The 15,835-nt window shown below is 42.1% G+C and overlaps 1 long non-coding RNA gene across 1 annotated transcript; it reads left to right on the top strand.

Moving 5' to 3' along the window:
- The first annotated feature begins 10,009 nt into the window (after window positions 1–10,009).
- LOC142785575 (uncharacterized) lies at window positions 10,010–13,257 on the top strand. The gene is made up of 3 exons (XR_012888976.1): window positions 10,010–10,096; window positions 10,947–11,066; window positions 12,976–13,257. It is a non-coding gene; the product is annotated as an uncharacterized LOC142785575 (long non-coding RNA).
- Window positions 13,258–15,835: the final 2,578 nt, after the last annotated feature.

Raw genomic sequence — 15,835 nt, 5'->3', positions numbered from 1 at the left:
GCTTTAAACTAAGGTGTACATGGGTGTCGTGCCGTGTAAATAGTTGTAGGTGCTTGTATATAGATTTGTGTGCCTGAAAGTGGATAGACAATGTTCTGTTGACCTTTGTAAATTGTTACAGATAGAACTGTTATAGTTAGTTTAGTTATGTCTGCTTTTATTCTGTTTTAATGTTTTATATATGAAGTGGGGATGACTAGTTTCCAAAAACGGGCATGTGACGAGCGATTGTAGATGACGCTTGGTGCAGTCTCGCACCTTTGTGCAAGGAGAACGAAGTAGATCGGCGCTGAGCTCGTGGGTGCCCGAGGAACGTCGAATAAAAAAAAGGATTTGGCACCCTCTTCCAGATCTTTACATAGTGTGACCGTCCTTTTAAGGCCACCTCGGAACCCAGTGTATCCAACGGCACGTCACAATGTGATAGTAATACATAGAAATATAATAATATTTCTATATAGTGGTACCACGGCTAGATAGACACTTCTAAGGCTTCTGGCATGATCGAGAAACTACAGCACCATAGTTGTGCACCCACCAACAGCGCGCAATTGCATGACCTAAAGCCTGTTTTTTTTTCAACCGAGTCGCCGTACAATGCTGCGTTCGCACAGCATTTATTAGTCCTCATGTTCGGGAGGATGCCAAGAGCATTTTTCAATGTGCTTGAAACAGAAAGTGGTACCCACTCTGGAAATATTTTCGTGAATGGAGGGTATAACGAAAATAAACATCACTCTGGAAAGTTGCACTCGCCGATCCCAATGCATTAGCAGACGAGCAAGACCAAGTGCTTTCATACGTCGTTTCAGGCATACGTAGAAACAGTCACGCTCGCGCTGACATGATCGGACAAACCACACTTTGAAAACGTGCATGACGTAGGTGCCTGTATAATCACGACGTGGCTAGCAGACGAGGCAAGGCGCAATCTACACTTCACCGTTTCAGCCAGTTGCAGCCACTCTGCGCGAACTCGCAGCCAATATCACTTGCCCGATTGAGCTGGCTCGACAGGGCCACAATGATGGTGGTGTCTTTGCAATGACCACGTCTCGCTATTGGCCATGATAACAGCTATAACTGCTTACCACTATCACGAACCGGTGCGAAGGAAGCGCATCGTTCATACACGTAACGTAAGGGACCCCATTCTCTGCGCAGAACTGTGGAGGTGCCCTCCGTTGAGAGAGGCAGTAACGTAACGGTGCTTTTTTCTTCCTTTTTCCTCTTTTCAAAGCCGCTTCGAGCGCCAGAATCAAGGCGCACATATAGGGGCACCAGTGGATTTGCCTTGTATTTTTTGGTACTTCACGGACATTTGCAGTTACCAGAAAACTACGAATTATCACCAGATGTAAAGTTTAAAACTGTCTAATCGGACGTTTTGCTAACCAATCCACATTTTCATTGAAGTTCTTGACCCATCTTCATTTTTTTTCAGAACTTGTTTAAAAGGGTCTAAACAACCAATTGATCGGAAGAGAAAAAAAAATCACAGCATATCCACAGAGAGAATGATGATGACAGGTGCGAAGCGTCCGTCAGCCAGTCCGTGCTTCAGTCTGTCGGTCTGTTCTTGCTTCCGTCCATCTGCACCACCATCCGTGCATCCATCCATGCGTTCGTCCGTCTGTCCATGCGTACGTCCATGAGTCCATTCATCAATCTGCCGGTCTGCGTGTCTGTCCGTGCGTCCATACGTCCGCGCGTCTATCCATTCGTCCGTACGTCTGCTAGTCTGTCTGTCCATCCGTTCGTCCGTTCATCCATCTAGTGAACAACCCAAGTACGGCCATCGCCCATCTCGCATTCCCAGTGGAACATACCCGCTCTAGAGTGAGTATGTGCCACGTGTGGTTACGTACTACTACATACATACATACATACATACATACATACATACATACATACATACATACATACATACATACATACATACATACATACATACATACACACAAGGAATGGAAAGACGCACGCCTTAAAGAGCTTCGCCCCTAAAATAGTTTGATTCACCCCGGAAAACGGTCGACTACATCCATTTTCTCGCGTCGTAATTGCATGTGTTGGCATATTTTTAAAACCCGGGCTAAAAATAGCTGGAGCAGTCCGTATATTTTTATGAATTGCCTCAAACTTTCCCTTTTAGTGACAGTTAGGCCTATTAAAAATAATTACTAAAAGCCATGTTCGATATTTCTTAAAATCCTACGAAAATGCCTTCGAATATCATAAAAAAATGTAAGTAGCAACAGGTTGCATTATTTCATCTGCAACAAGAATATTACAGGAACCAGTCCAAGCTTTTTGAAGATGCACTAAGGTATTAAACATTCGATGGCCTAAAATTGGGCTAAAAAGTGGGCTTCAGCTCATGAGTTCTTTTTTTACGTAAATATATATACAGAGGAACAGCAATTTAGGCAGTTAGAGGAATACATTTCTGTAAAGACGCATTTGTGGTGCCCTTCCCTCAGCTTTAATGCCTGAAATGTTATACACAGTGACACACACTTAGGCACTCCGTATATATTTGTAGACAACGCGATGACTACAGTCCTCCAACACAAGCATAGAACTTCGCAAAATTGAACATGAACACTTGAAGTGGCCCCCTCCCATCTTTCCTCTTTGGCTGAGCACGGCGTTCAACGAAAAGCATGCTGTGCTCAAAACTCTGCGCCTTTTTCAGGCCACTTACAAAAAAAGGTCGCCCTCAAAAAACACCGCCATGATCTGTATTGTTAGGTGAGCTTAATTAAACGTACCATCCTCATAGGCGTGCAACACGTCGAAGCAATATACACTAAAGTGATCTCTTAACATAACCAATTGTTTCTAGGTATTCAGCCATTGCATATATGATCTTCACAATCTTCACCCACATGAGTATCTGCGCCATCTTTTCAGATGCCGGCTTAATCACACCCGGGCTTGCCGATCCTAAGTGGCAGAGTGACGTTTCGTGCTTTCCTAGGCTTTACTAACGTTAATGATACAGGGTGATTCCACGAGAAATTGGCCCGGGTCCAAAGGTTTCTATTTGAGACTTTATTCAGTATTTTATGTTTTGCGTACATCCACGCGATAGTTCGCAAATGAACTTTGTTTTTTTATCAACTGCAAAATTTACAAGAAAAAAATACAAAAAATATTCTTTACGGAAGGAGGTATTTTGTTATTTGTTATTCTCGATAGTTACGACGATATAACAACATGAATAATGCCTTAACAGGGACGATCTTTTTTAAATAGATTTAAACGTAACGAAGACGGAAGCCGCACACTTTGACGCCTTTGGGCTAAAGAAACGTGTTTTTGAAAAAATGTCTGCGCTGGCGGCTTTTTCAAAGCTGCTATCTTTGAATTCATTTTTCCTAAGGTAAACCAGCCAGTGTTTAGTAACTCGAGAACCTATTATAACACAATGTTTACAGTAATACTTGTAAAAACCGTTGCTGTACCTCAGATGTACAGGGTGCCCTAGCTGTCTTTAGCCACAGTTTAAAAGCATGCCGACACATGCAATGACGACGCGATCAAATGTATGTTGCTGACTGTTGCCTGGAGGGAGTCAGACTATTCTTTGAGTTCTGATTAATTGCCAAATTAAGTTACTTTTATTAACTAACATTTTAAGCAACGATAATTGGCCGGAAAATGGAATCAGGAAATTGTTCATCGGTTTGCAATTTGTTCTAGCTGGCAATTTTGAGCTTTATATTTTGTAAATTTTCAGTGTTTTCCTACTAACTGGTGACACCCACGAAATGCCAAAAAAAGGCAGATCTCACGTACTGCGCGAATCAATAATATGCGAAGCCTGAATGAGTAAGGTTGATATTCTACTTTAAAATCACCACAACGCAAGGATTCGAATGTGAATTATGCGTAGATGACTTCCATGTCACGATTATCAAGCTTGGACGTGTAATTTACTTTTGTCATGTACTCACCTCACGTGATACCAATATTAGTTTATGTGGAGCTAGCGAAATGGCCGTGAGCAAGCTAAGATTGTAGCATGTATTCATGTTTGACATGACACGCATTTTATCATTATCATGTTTGGATGTGTCATTTACCTTCGTCATCTATTTACGTCATGTGATACTAAATTTGTAAGATGTGGAGCTAGTGAAACGGCCGCGAGCGTGCTATGAGCATGGCATGTGGTCGTGTTTTACATGTCACGCATGTCATGATTATCATGTTCAAACGTGACATTTAGCTTTGTCGTCTCTTTCTGTCACGTGATACCGAATTTCGCATACATGAAGCTAGCGAAACTACCACGAGCGCATCATGAACGCGGCGTTTAGATATGTTCTCACATGACATGCGTGTCATGATTTCCACGTTAGGGTCCGTCACTCATATTCGCCTTGCAGTCATGTCATACCATACCAGTTCTGCTATTCGCCACGCAGTCATACCAGACAAGATTGACTACATAAACACGTGTAAGGGCGCATATATACCAGTGCTCGAATAATTTCCGACATCTAAAACCTTGACTGAAAACCATTCAGAGTTCTTCATGACATTGATGCGGCCCTGACAAATTAAATAGAAATGTAATCCGGCTTTCTTGTTGCGCACTTAAATTTTCTGTGCTTATTGGTTATACAAATTTCGAGTGATATCATTTTTTTTGGTGGCTCTACGTGATTCACTGTAATGTCAATTTGCAGTTTGCTACCACTTATGATCACTTCGCTGAAGAAACTGCCTCACTCGATGAGTTGTTCAACTTGTGTCTTGCTGCGAGCCTTATGAAAAGTGCATATTTTGTGTGCGCAAATTGGATATAATAAAAAAATCAATCAGCAAGAAATTCTAGTTTGAAATTTCATTCTATATATGCTAACGCAAAGCACGAATGACTTGAGGTTACATACATACCTAATTACAACTCAATTACGATGAGTTGCTAGAATACACGTAAATAACATGCAATGAAATATTTTGCTTCCAATAGAATATTGTGTGCACTGAAATAAAGCTGTGCCTGTTTAACACATTCAAACTCACAAGTGGCCCACAATGAAGATCATCAGCATTCTCTTCGCAACGAATCAATTAGCCATTGTAAACTATTCCCTTTTAGTCCCATTGTTTAAAAATAAGCGGCTCTAAACTATATCATTCCTTATAAAAATGGATTTGACCTTCCTGTCAACCACGAATCGCCTATCAGTCACCCCAGTGACCTTACTGTAGACTCGACCTTTCTGTAAACCTGGTCTGTAGATTGTCTGCAGACGCGGAGCAGACGGTAAGCAGACCTTTCTGTTAATGTGCGTCCAGAGTGCATGCACGTAGATATATCTTACACCCACATTCACACACACACACACACACACCCACACACACACACACACACACACAAACATACACACACACACACACATATATATATATATATTTATATTTATATATATATATATATATATATATAGTGAAGGTATAGGATATGGCACAACGCGAGCTTTGTCAACAAGGATAAATATATTTATTTCCCAACAGTTTCGGGAGGGGTCCTTCCTTCATCAGGGGATGAGGGAGGGGTCCTCCCTTCATCAGGGGATGAGTATAACTCATCCCCTGATGAAGGAAGGACCCCTCCTGAAACTGTTGGGAAATAAATATATTTATCCTTGTTGACAACGCTCCCGTTGTGCCATATCCCATACCTTCACGAAGAGTAACTGGCCCATTGAATTATTACTCCCACCATATATATATATATATATATATATATTAGTTCTAACAGACAGTAATGCCAAGGAATGTACAGAACTTATTAGAACTAATGGAATACAAATTAGAAGAAAGAAAAGTGGATGAAAAAATAACCAGCCGTGAGCAGGAATCGAACCTACGGCCTTCGAATAGCGCGTTCGATCGCGTCGTAGAATCGATTCCTGCTCACGGCTGGTTATTTTTTCATCCACTTTTCTTTCTTCTTATTTACATTCCATTGGTTCTAATGACTTCCCCTGTACATTCCTTGGCATTACTCTCCGTTAGATCTCATTAATATTGTGTTAAAACACGAAAAAACGAGCCCTTAGGTATACACTTCTTTCCCCTATATATATATATATATATATATATATATATATATATATATATATATATATATATATTTATATATATATATATATATAGCAGTCACCTCTCTACAGATATGGCCGGCAGATTTTTCGCAGACGCCGAGCAGGCTTGTCTGTTTATGTGGGTCATGTATGTGCTTTTGTGGATGTATATACTATATACGTATATATCTATGCATTCTGAGTCAGGACACAATCGATAACGATTGCTAAATTAACTTCACCTTTCAGTCACCGATCAGTCACCCCCGTACAGACCTAGTCGGCAGAAGTTCAGCAAACACCGAGCAGATGGCAAGCAGACTTGTCTTATAATGCGGGCTCTGTGAGTGCGTGTGTGGATGTGTATATTATGTACATATATATCTATATATTAAGGGTCATGGCACATTCTATAACAATGAATAAAGGGGCTTCAACTTTCAATCACTCACCTGTCACTCTACACTGCACATTGTCTGCAGAAAGGCTGCAGTTTTTATGCATCCCCAAGCAGCAGACTGTCTGCTGGAAAAAAATGTCACTAATTAAAAGAACGTTGCACGTTTCATTGATGAATAATAAAAAATCAGTGTATTTTATTTTTACGTCATGGGCACCATAATTCTGCACGTATTATGTGTACGTATAAACGTGAAATTTTGAAGCATAGGAATTTTCATGCCGGCAGTCAATGGCTGGTCAAAATACCAAGGCTTATACACCAGGTGTCCGGTGTTAGGTTGTGAAGTGCGAGTAGTTCTGTGTTTACTTTGCTTCTGTTGAGTTTATGTGTTGGGCTCGTGTTTGGTGAGTGCATGGGTAGTATTGTACTCTTCGGTGCTGCATGTTCCTCCAATATTTGTGCTAACACGAAAGCTAGCTATTAATTACTTTGTTCTCATCGCGACATAACTTCGCGGATATTCTGCAGAAATGCTGCAGAATTTTTGTAGACTTTTTGCAGATGTTCCACAAATCTTCTGCAGGCATGCTGCATCCTGTGGGGCTACAAGTTTTTTGCAGACTTTCTACAGAACGGGTGTACCAATCACCCACTTGAAGGTGACAGAGGGTGACATAAAGTTTGTCACTTGTCTTCATATATTTTGTATTGCGGGTGGCTAATGGTCTGTAGAATTTTCGCAGACAGGATAAAAGATTTTTTGTAAGAATCATAAGAAAAGATCCTTTCTGTTGTCACACTTCTGTTTGGAGATTAAAATGAACTCTCACGGGAAGTAACTGTGGTCTTCCGTATAAAAGCTTAAAAAAGGCAAAAATGAAACGTCGGCTTTGAACAGTTTTAAACAGTTTGCTGTCTTGAATTCTTTTTTATTGTTGCTGTCTGTTTTGTAAGGTTGTTGGCTAGTTCCTAATACACGTGAGAAATATGAACTTGTGGTGCTTATGTGTTCCGTTGTAGTTGCTCGAAAGAGACTGGTTTCCGAGTTTCTAGCTTGTCTGTCAAATTTATGAGTATGTTGTTAGTGCGTGTTGCTATTTCATTATGGATTTCGAAAATTGGGAATAAGAGGACATTCCTCTTTTCACCGTTCGCCAACTCAGCAAACCTGTTTTCGAGGAACTTGTGTGGGTTTACTGCAGAGCATAGTCACCCTAATATAACGTACAGGAAGTGGGGGAATTAATGAATTAAAATTTAACTTCCGCTGGAATAGTTTACTGTAGTAATTTGCAAAAAAGTACTTCGCTCTAAATGTATAGTCGTGATTGTTCATACGTGTGTCATACGTTTATAGTCTTTAGCCAACGTCGCATAGTTTCAGTCATCTTTGTCCTATAGCTAGCAGGCAAGCCAGTCAGCGGACAGACGAACAGACAACCAGACAGCAAAAAAACAGGCAGCGAGCTTTTTAGCTCAGAAAGTGGTTGGTATCTGGGTGTCGACGTCCCAAAAGCAATATGTGACATGAGCAACGCCGTAGTGGAGGGCTTCGTAAATTTCGACCACCTGGGGTTCTTTAACGTGCACCCAAATCTGAGCGCACGGGCCTCAAACATTTTCGCGTCCATCGAAAATACGGCCGTGGCAGCCGGCATCCGATCTCGTGACCTTCGGGTAAGCAGTCGAGTGCCTTACTACCGTATTCACGAACCGACTTCAATTCACGGTGGTAAGGGAACTTACGAAAAGACAATAAAATAATAAGAGAAGTACAAGGTGCGTTTAGAAACCTTCCTGATCCGGTCATAAAGGCGCCTTAATAAATGCGTCCTTAACGCGTCAAGTATAGGCACTGGATGCAAGGGTAAGTAAGTATTTGCTAGCAAATCATTACCTAGAGTAGCGAAAAAGTAGCTTTAGTGCAATAAATCAGCATCAGTATGAACACAAGCACCCAAGCGTGAACAGTAGCAATGTCGGTTTATGCAACGGCAGCTTTCAGTGAAATATTCGTTTTTCGTCTGGCCACTTTTTTGCAGCTCCCGTTGACGCAGGTCAATTTTCTTATTTCGACGTCTTGTATGTTTTTGTTGTGTCCGGGGTTGTTATCATGCTCGCTTCAGCGTTTGCTGTTTTGTTTCACTTTTTGAAAATTTCACTAGATTTATTTAATTGTTTGAGCAGTTTTACAACATTTTTTACGAAGTTGAATTTATTGTGGAATGATGCACTGAACTAAACTTCCCGACGAAGTGGATACGTCCTGACGAATTTTATGAATAAGTACTATGACGGACGCCATGTGCCTTCGGAGAAAACGAAAAAAACGTGGAAGCAGCTCACAATTAGTCGATTTTTATTACCTTGTCACCGCTTCCATTGATTCAGCAAAAGACTAATAGCACCACCTCTACAAAATCTAGGATTTCAATTATGAGCACTTGCTATTCCTTCTTTTTGAGCCTCTACATTGGGGTAGAGCCCCAGGGATGTTTTGTTCGTCGTTCAGGATTACATCACTAAGACTAAACGATTCTATTGTTAAGTGTGGGCTCCCTACATATTTTGCAATTCGCAATGTGGACTTCAAATCATGATTAACTAACTGTTGTTCCTAGGAATGAAGCAATGTAAAAAGTATCGAAAAAATGCACCTTATAATCGGCCAATACCCTGCATTAAGTACGAGCCATGTGCTGAAGAAAACAACAACAACAACAACAACAACAACAACAACAACGACGACGACGACGACAACAACAACTACAACAAAAAAGACGACGACGACAACGGGGGTGGCACAAAAATGCCTGCTTGTCTTAGGTCTCAAGGAGGTTCCGTCGATCGTTGACGACCCGCCATGGCGGTGACTTATACGCGTACGCTGCCACGTTAAATACTTCTTCTTTGCGGTCCACATAACGGTGTACACGAAGTTAATGTCCCCCGCCATGTCGCTTAAGGAAGCCTTAAGGTAGGTCACAGGCTACCTTAACCGAGCCTTATTTAAGTAGGGGGAAAGTTCCGCGACAAGCACACAGTATATCCTTCAAACGCGTCAAAGGCGGACTTATGGCTAAAGTTGGCTTAAGTCAGGAGGATAAGGTTGTGACAACTGGGGTTAGCCACAAGGCAACCACTGGGGGGTTACGAGCTCAGGAAAGCTTGAGTGGTTATGAGTGGGTATGAAAATAAGCAATTTATGCTTATTTTCATATATGGATACGTGTTTCAGAGGAAGTAGAAGCTGGCACATGCAGTCAGTCCCAACAACTACGATCTCTTGATTCACGAGGCCGCCATTGCTCGGACGTATTGCTGACAGTGATAGGCAACTATGACAGCCTGTTATTAAGGGGTTCAAACGTTTCCTCGAATATGAGGCACATTTACTGATGTCTGTGTTAATGAAAAAAAAAACTGCTTCAACACCGCAATGTTAAAATTTGTGGTTGCATATAAATAGAATGGTAGTCCGTGGCTTGAAGCTACGTGCAGTATCCAGTACTTCAAAATGTTCGTGTACATAGCCTCCGTGCTTCTTCTTGCCATCACGACTGCGACTTCTCAGGACTTTGGTGTGCCGGTAAGCAGGATAATTAGCACTTTAAAACGAGAAAACGACAAAGAAGTTGTTTGATCGCGAAATAAGCCACCGTTTCGATAAGCACTTCGAGCCAGAGAGATCTTTGGAATAGGCATCATGGCAGAGGAAATAATTAGGTAAGACGCGACACACCAGTTGAAGTGATTTACAAATCACATAAATGTGCTCAATACAGGTTGATTTTTTCGCAATAACTAGCTTTTCGACTGGTTATATAGCAAGCAGCGCAGTTCGTTATACCATTGCATTTCCGTGTCTTTCACAATTTCCTTAACTTTTGGCTGCTTTTAAAGAGCACCCATTGAAATATGTTGCCATCAGAGTAGTTACTTTTCCGCATTGGGGAACCTTATAAGATGCTTGCGTATATATTTTTTTTGTAAAAAAACAGAGTACACAGAGCTTCACTTCAGCATAGAAGTGTGGCAGCTTCGGCTAGTTGGTATGGCTGTCTTTAGTGTCCTTCTTGTCTCTGTGCCGTCGTTTTGTTCTCGCACTCTAACTATCGTTCACTTCAGCGTTTGTCCTCGCTGCGCATGCGTCATACGTGAACCTCTCACTTACGCACGTCATACTTAAAAATAGCTCTTTACCACTCCACAGAAAAAAAATCACTTCATATCCACGGAATGAATGATGTTAAGTGTGCTAAGCTCGAGAGGGGGAGGTGATCGGTAAGCCGTTACTCTCACATGAAATGTTAGCCCATTACATCATTAAAATACGTAAAACTGCTCGCACACTATAAAAATCAACTTTATTTTGTGTTATTTGTTTGTTGTTTCGTTTCTTGATTGTTCTTTTAATTTCTTTGTTGTCATGACTGCAGGATTGCGAGGTCTCTTCATTATTACGGCTTTATGGTCCGTGAATTGAAGCGAAAGTGGTTCTGGTACTGGCTGCAAGGGCAATTTTGCAAACTAAGTCTATGCACGTCCCTCGGATCGAGGTAAGTTGCATATGAATGCATCTGAGTACGTATTTGGTAAGCATGTGCTGCACAATGCAGTGCTTGGCAATGACGTCCATGTGTGTCATTTCATGTGTCCGTCCTACCAACTGTCCTTCTCTCCATCCGTGTGTCTGTCCATCCTTCTGCCCGTCCGTCCGTCTGTCTGTCTGTCTGCCTGTCTGTCTGTCTGTCTGTCTGTACATCTGCCCATCTGTTTGTCTGTCCATCCATCCATCTGTCCGTCTGTCCATTCGTGCGTCCATCTATATTTGGCTGTCTGTCTGTCCGTACTTCTGTCACTCACACTAGCGCCAACGGCTGAGTGAGCCATAGAAATAAGTGGCTATGAACCGGGATCCATGGCTTTAGGACCAGTTCCCGCTAAAGACAACAATGTGTGGATGAGAAACAGGGGGCGCTAAAGTTTACACTTTTAATACAAGCTTAAAACGTTCGTTTAAGAGATCTACTGCCCACTCCATTATGTACAGCAGTCATCAAGTTACCGCCACTGCCTGATTATTAAAACCCGGTCACTCGTGATTGCAGCTTCACATGGAAGGGAAAATTGTTAATGGGATGGAACTTCTCTCGTATGCAAAAAAATGCGCCTCTATTTATCACTCATGTTCAACACTGAATATGCATGACAAAGAGCGGTGACTAAACTTTAGTCTCACTACAAACTCTTTTTTCGCCATATTTGTTTTTACATGCGACCATTGGTCGGCACTAAATGTATATGTTGAGCTCAGGGCTCATTCGGACTCAGACTCATCAAACGTTTCAGAGCCAGACTGACTCTCACGAAAATTTACGTCAGCTGTTCACTCGGACCCAAACTCATTAAATTATTACTCACCCGGACTCACTTGGACTCACGGCTTGATCTGAGTCTGAGTGAGTCGACTCATGAGTTCGCCGGCCTATTCATAGGGCGTCGATGTTTTTCGTTTTTTAAGTTAAGCTTTAAAGTGAGTTTATTTGCGCTGAAAAGAGGGACGCGAACGTGAGCTCAGTACGGGATACATTTGAAAAAAAAAAACACGAGTATATGCAAGACGTGATGCTCAGACGAAAGCTTGCCAATATTTCGGCGTGAGAGTGCAGCATTTGTGCGCATCTGTGGTTTAGTAGTTTCTTGTTTCATTTCGAAATGTAGTTTCTCGTTAGTCTGTATTCGACCAACTGTCACTCGTTTCCAGCGCAGTTTCAGAAACTTCTTGAGAGAGTCAGAATTTATTAGAAGGCAGAGAGGTCCGCCTGAGCTGGTGCGCTCGATTTACCTGCTACTCTACACAGGCCATAAGGGATCGGGGAAAGAAAGAGGAATGAAGGATGATGATGGGGACAGAAAGAGGTGGTGCGTATATACGGTGGCCACTATGCATAGTACGCGACAGCTTAGTATCCCGTCCAGTGCTTTGGTAAAGTCTAAAACAGCCCTTCATTCAAGGGTCTTCTCCACACATGTAAGGACAGGTCCTGAGGGCTTTCTTCTAGGCTAGTCGGTTCATGTTGCTGAGCAGGCCACAATGATATGACTGTTTTTGCGTGACTAAAAACGAGGAAAAAGGTAAAAGGGAGTCCAAACATTTGATTACTATTTGATCTATTCCTGCATCAAGACTTACAGCCACAGACATGCGCAGCGAGCAAGGCACACATCGAGCACAAACCATCCTAGTCACAGCCTGCGAACTAAGAACTTGCTTTATGTCTGCAAGAGAGACACAGACGCAACACCTATACAAGATGAACCTCGTGCTTCTATATGGAAAGCCTCCAAACATTTTCAAGCCGTTGTGTCTATTGCTGCCGATAACCAGAATCTTATTCATTCATGGCTCACACTTATGAAAATTGCATTGCCTCGGCAAATGTGGTTCATCTTTACCTTTTACAGAAAGATACTACCTGGTTTTCCCGTCAAGCAAGAACACCATTTCTCTGTGGGCTGTGCAGTACATTGCAGAAGAATGAGCGAAAGCCCACAGCAATGCCTGCAACACAAGAAAACATATGTGCTAGAAACTCCAATTTTAAAAAGCATCCATAATGACCTCGTTGTAACATAGCTCTCGAATGGGACCCCGACTTGGGGCAGTGAACATCGAAGTTCACGCTTTTTAAAGACGATAGTCTTTCTTGCGGTACTTCGACGCAAAAAAAAAAGATCTGTCTGTCTGTAAAATTGTCTGTTTGTCTGCCTTAACACTACGCCAAACGACACCAAACAAACAATACCCAAAACGGCCAAACCCACCCGCAGAGCCCACCAATAATGCTCAAACTTCAGCGTGTAATAGTCAATTAAAAAGCAAATATTTCACATATCTCAGGCATAATAACAACGCGCCAATATTTTGTATGTATGTCTTTGTACTAGAGAAGGCATACAAAGGTAATTCTAAGGACTGTAGCATTTATCACGCTGTGCTGAAAATGCAACGCCATGCTCAAAAAGGCAAGTGTTTCCAACACTTTGATACGACGACACGGTGGTCGCACCTGCCCATCGCTTTGTGCTCTACACCTTAGCACCTCCAAGACAGGCGCGTACGCCTTCATTCGTTTTCGAAGTGCCAGATAGCGTTCATGTCTAACGTGCCTCGATGCGCTAGTTCACGTCCGCTGCATGAATCGAGACTCTCTACTGCTCTAACACAGCGCTTCCAAAATAGAATTAACCAATTTTCTCGCGGAGAACACCAAGTAAACATTGCGTTTACTCTGTGCACATGCAAGACTATAGTTTTTCGACCCCATTTGCAGTAAAACATGTAGATACGGGACCGACATTTTATGGAATATAAAAGCTGCATCTTTTTAGTATTTACTGTTATTAGCGTGAGTAAAAGTCATCCTAGATATTGCGGAGTACCTACATCCATGCAGCCGTGTGCCACAGCCTTTGTCGAAATGACCCGCTCTAATGAGCTACTCATATATCTCGGTACTGCAATTGAGAGCATGATTGCTGCTAATAAGGGGAAAGGAAAGGCAAGAGAGAAATAAATTAGCGTGTACAGCTGCACATAAAAGTTTAGTTGATCAAGATTAATCGAGAGTACTCAGTGCTGTTGTAAATTCCTTGTATTCGTGATTTTTTTCATCAATAGTTTACGAGGCCATAATTTAGGTAAAGTGTGCCAAGCTTTGAAAATTCCACGCATAATTTACAAGAAGCAAACTGCTTAGTATTTTTGCTGTTAGAATGTTTTGTAGTATTCGTAAAGATGTCTCTAGCAATTAACAGTAATACACTTTCCACCTTTTAAGCACTGCTTCAACGGACGAACGTCGAAGGGGGAAATACCATCAATTATTACGCAAATAACTAAATAGAAGCAATTTCGAGCGTTTTGCATGCCTAAAACAACATAGCAACGAGAGATCTCACAGTGAGGATCTATAGATGAAGTTGGGCTACCTGTTTTTTAAATTTTTATCGGGCACCTATATCAAGCAGACGTACGTTATTCCACTCCGTCACTAAATATTTGTTTCCGGAAAAGTAACCTCTTTGCCTCACTGCATTGCGAAGCAACCATTAAGCGTTAGAAAAAAAAACGTGAGCACTCAGTCGCATAAGTTTTCTTCAGTACTGTGGAGGCTGTGTGGCCCCTTAGCTAATGGGAAGGGCGACTAGCTTCCACATTACCACGCTGCGTAGTTTGCTGAGCGTCCCCCTGGTGTTTGCGAGCACACGTTCGGCGAGCAGACGGCAGCGCCGAAAAAATAGAACATGGCTGCACACAACGACGCTGGTGTCTTCCGCCTCGAGTTGATTCTGTCATCGCCATGTGCTCTGTGGTCTGTAAGTTTCAAATTGGCACTTTTATGTCCTTCAGATTTGAGTCTTGGCACTGGCACACAAAGAAAAATTGCTGTGACAGTTTTCACATGGTGCGGGCGTGTCTAAAAACCTAAAACCTCACCACCCAAACCTTCACGAAAGCACTGGGAGGCAGCCCTGCCTGGGTGCTCTGCCGTAACAGCCCTCACGTAGTGCTTATACGGGGCGGCCCTTCAAAGACTGGTCCCCATCCTCCCTGCTCATAACTTCAGTAAAAAAAAAATCAGAGAGAAGGGACTGCTACATTATCATTATCTAGTTTCATCTGGCAGCAGGTCGTTGTTCCACGTTTTTTCAAAAGAAACATACTCAAGTTAGCCAATGAAAGCTTGATGGCAGGTCATCAAGGTATCAAGAGGATAATCGACCGAGTGCTGGAGTCTTTATACTGGCCAGGAGTACAGAAAGAACTGACGAGGTACTGGGGATCCTGTGACATCTGCCAAAGGACTTATCCAAAGAGCAGAATGGGTAAGGCGCCTCTGGGTTGGATTCCTCTAATCGACACTCATTTCGAAGGAGTAGCCATATAGACATCATTGGGCCTCTGAAACCAAATACGAGAAGCGCAAAGCGAGACACACTAACCAAGGTGGACTTTGCCACGCGTTATTCCGATGGGGTGGCTCTACAAACAATTGATTCAGACTGTGACGGAGGGGCTGGTAGAAATGTTTCATGAGTCGCATTTCCATGGGAAATCTTATTAGATCAGGAATCCTGCGTTACTTCCGACATGATGAAAAGGTGGTTGATTTATTCTCGATCAAGCCCCTAAGCTCGACGCCATATTTATTTATTTATTTTATTTAGTGCATACTGACAATTCCTTTTGAAATAATTGGAGCAAGGACACAAACTATAAATATACCTTAAAAAAGGCAAAGTGAAAAATAATGCGAAACAA

Source organism: Rhipicephalus microplus, chromosome 2 (assembly GCF_043290135.1).
Source record: "Rhipicephalus microplus isolate Deutch F79 chromosome 2, USDA_Rmic, whole genome shotgun sequence".
In the NCBI taxonomy this organism is placed as follows: Eukaryota; Metazoa; Arthropoda; class Arachnida; order Ixodida; family Ixodidae; genus Rhipicephalus; species Rhipicephalus microplus.
Note: the sequence above shows the minus strand (reverse complement) of the source record. Positions and strands in the feature narration are given on the sequence as shown.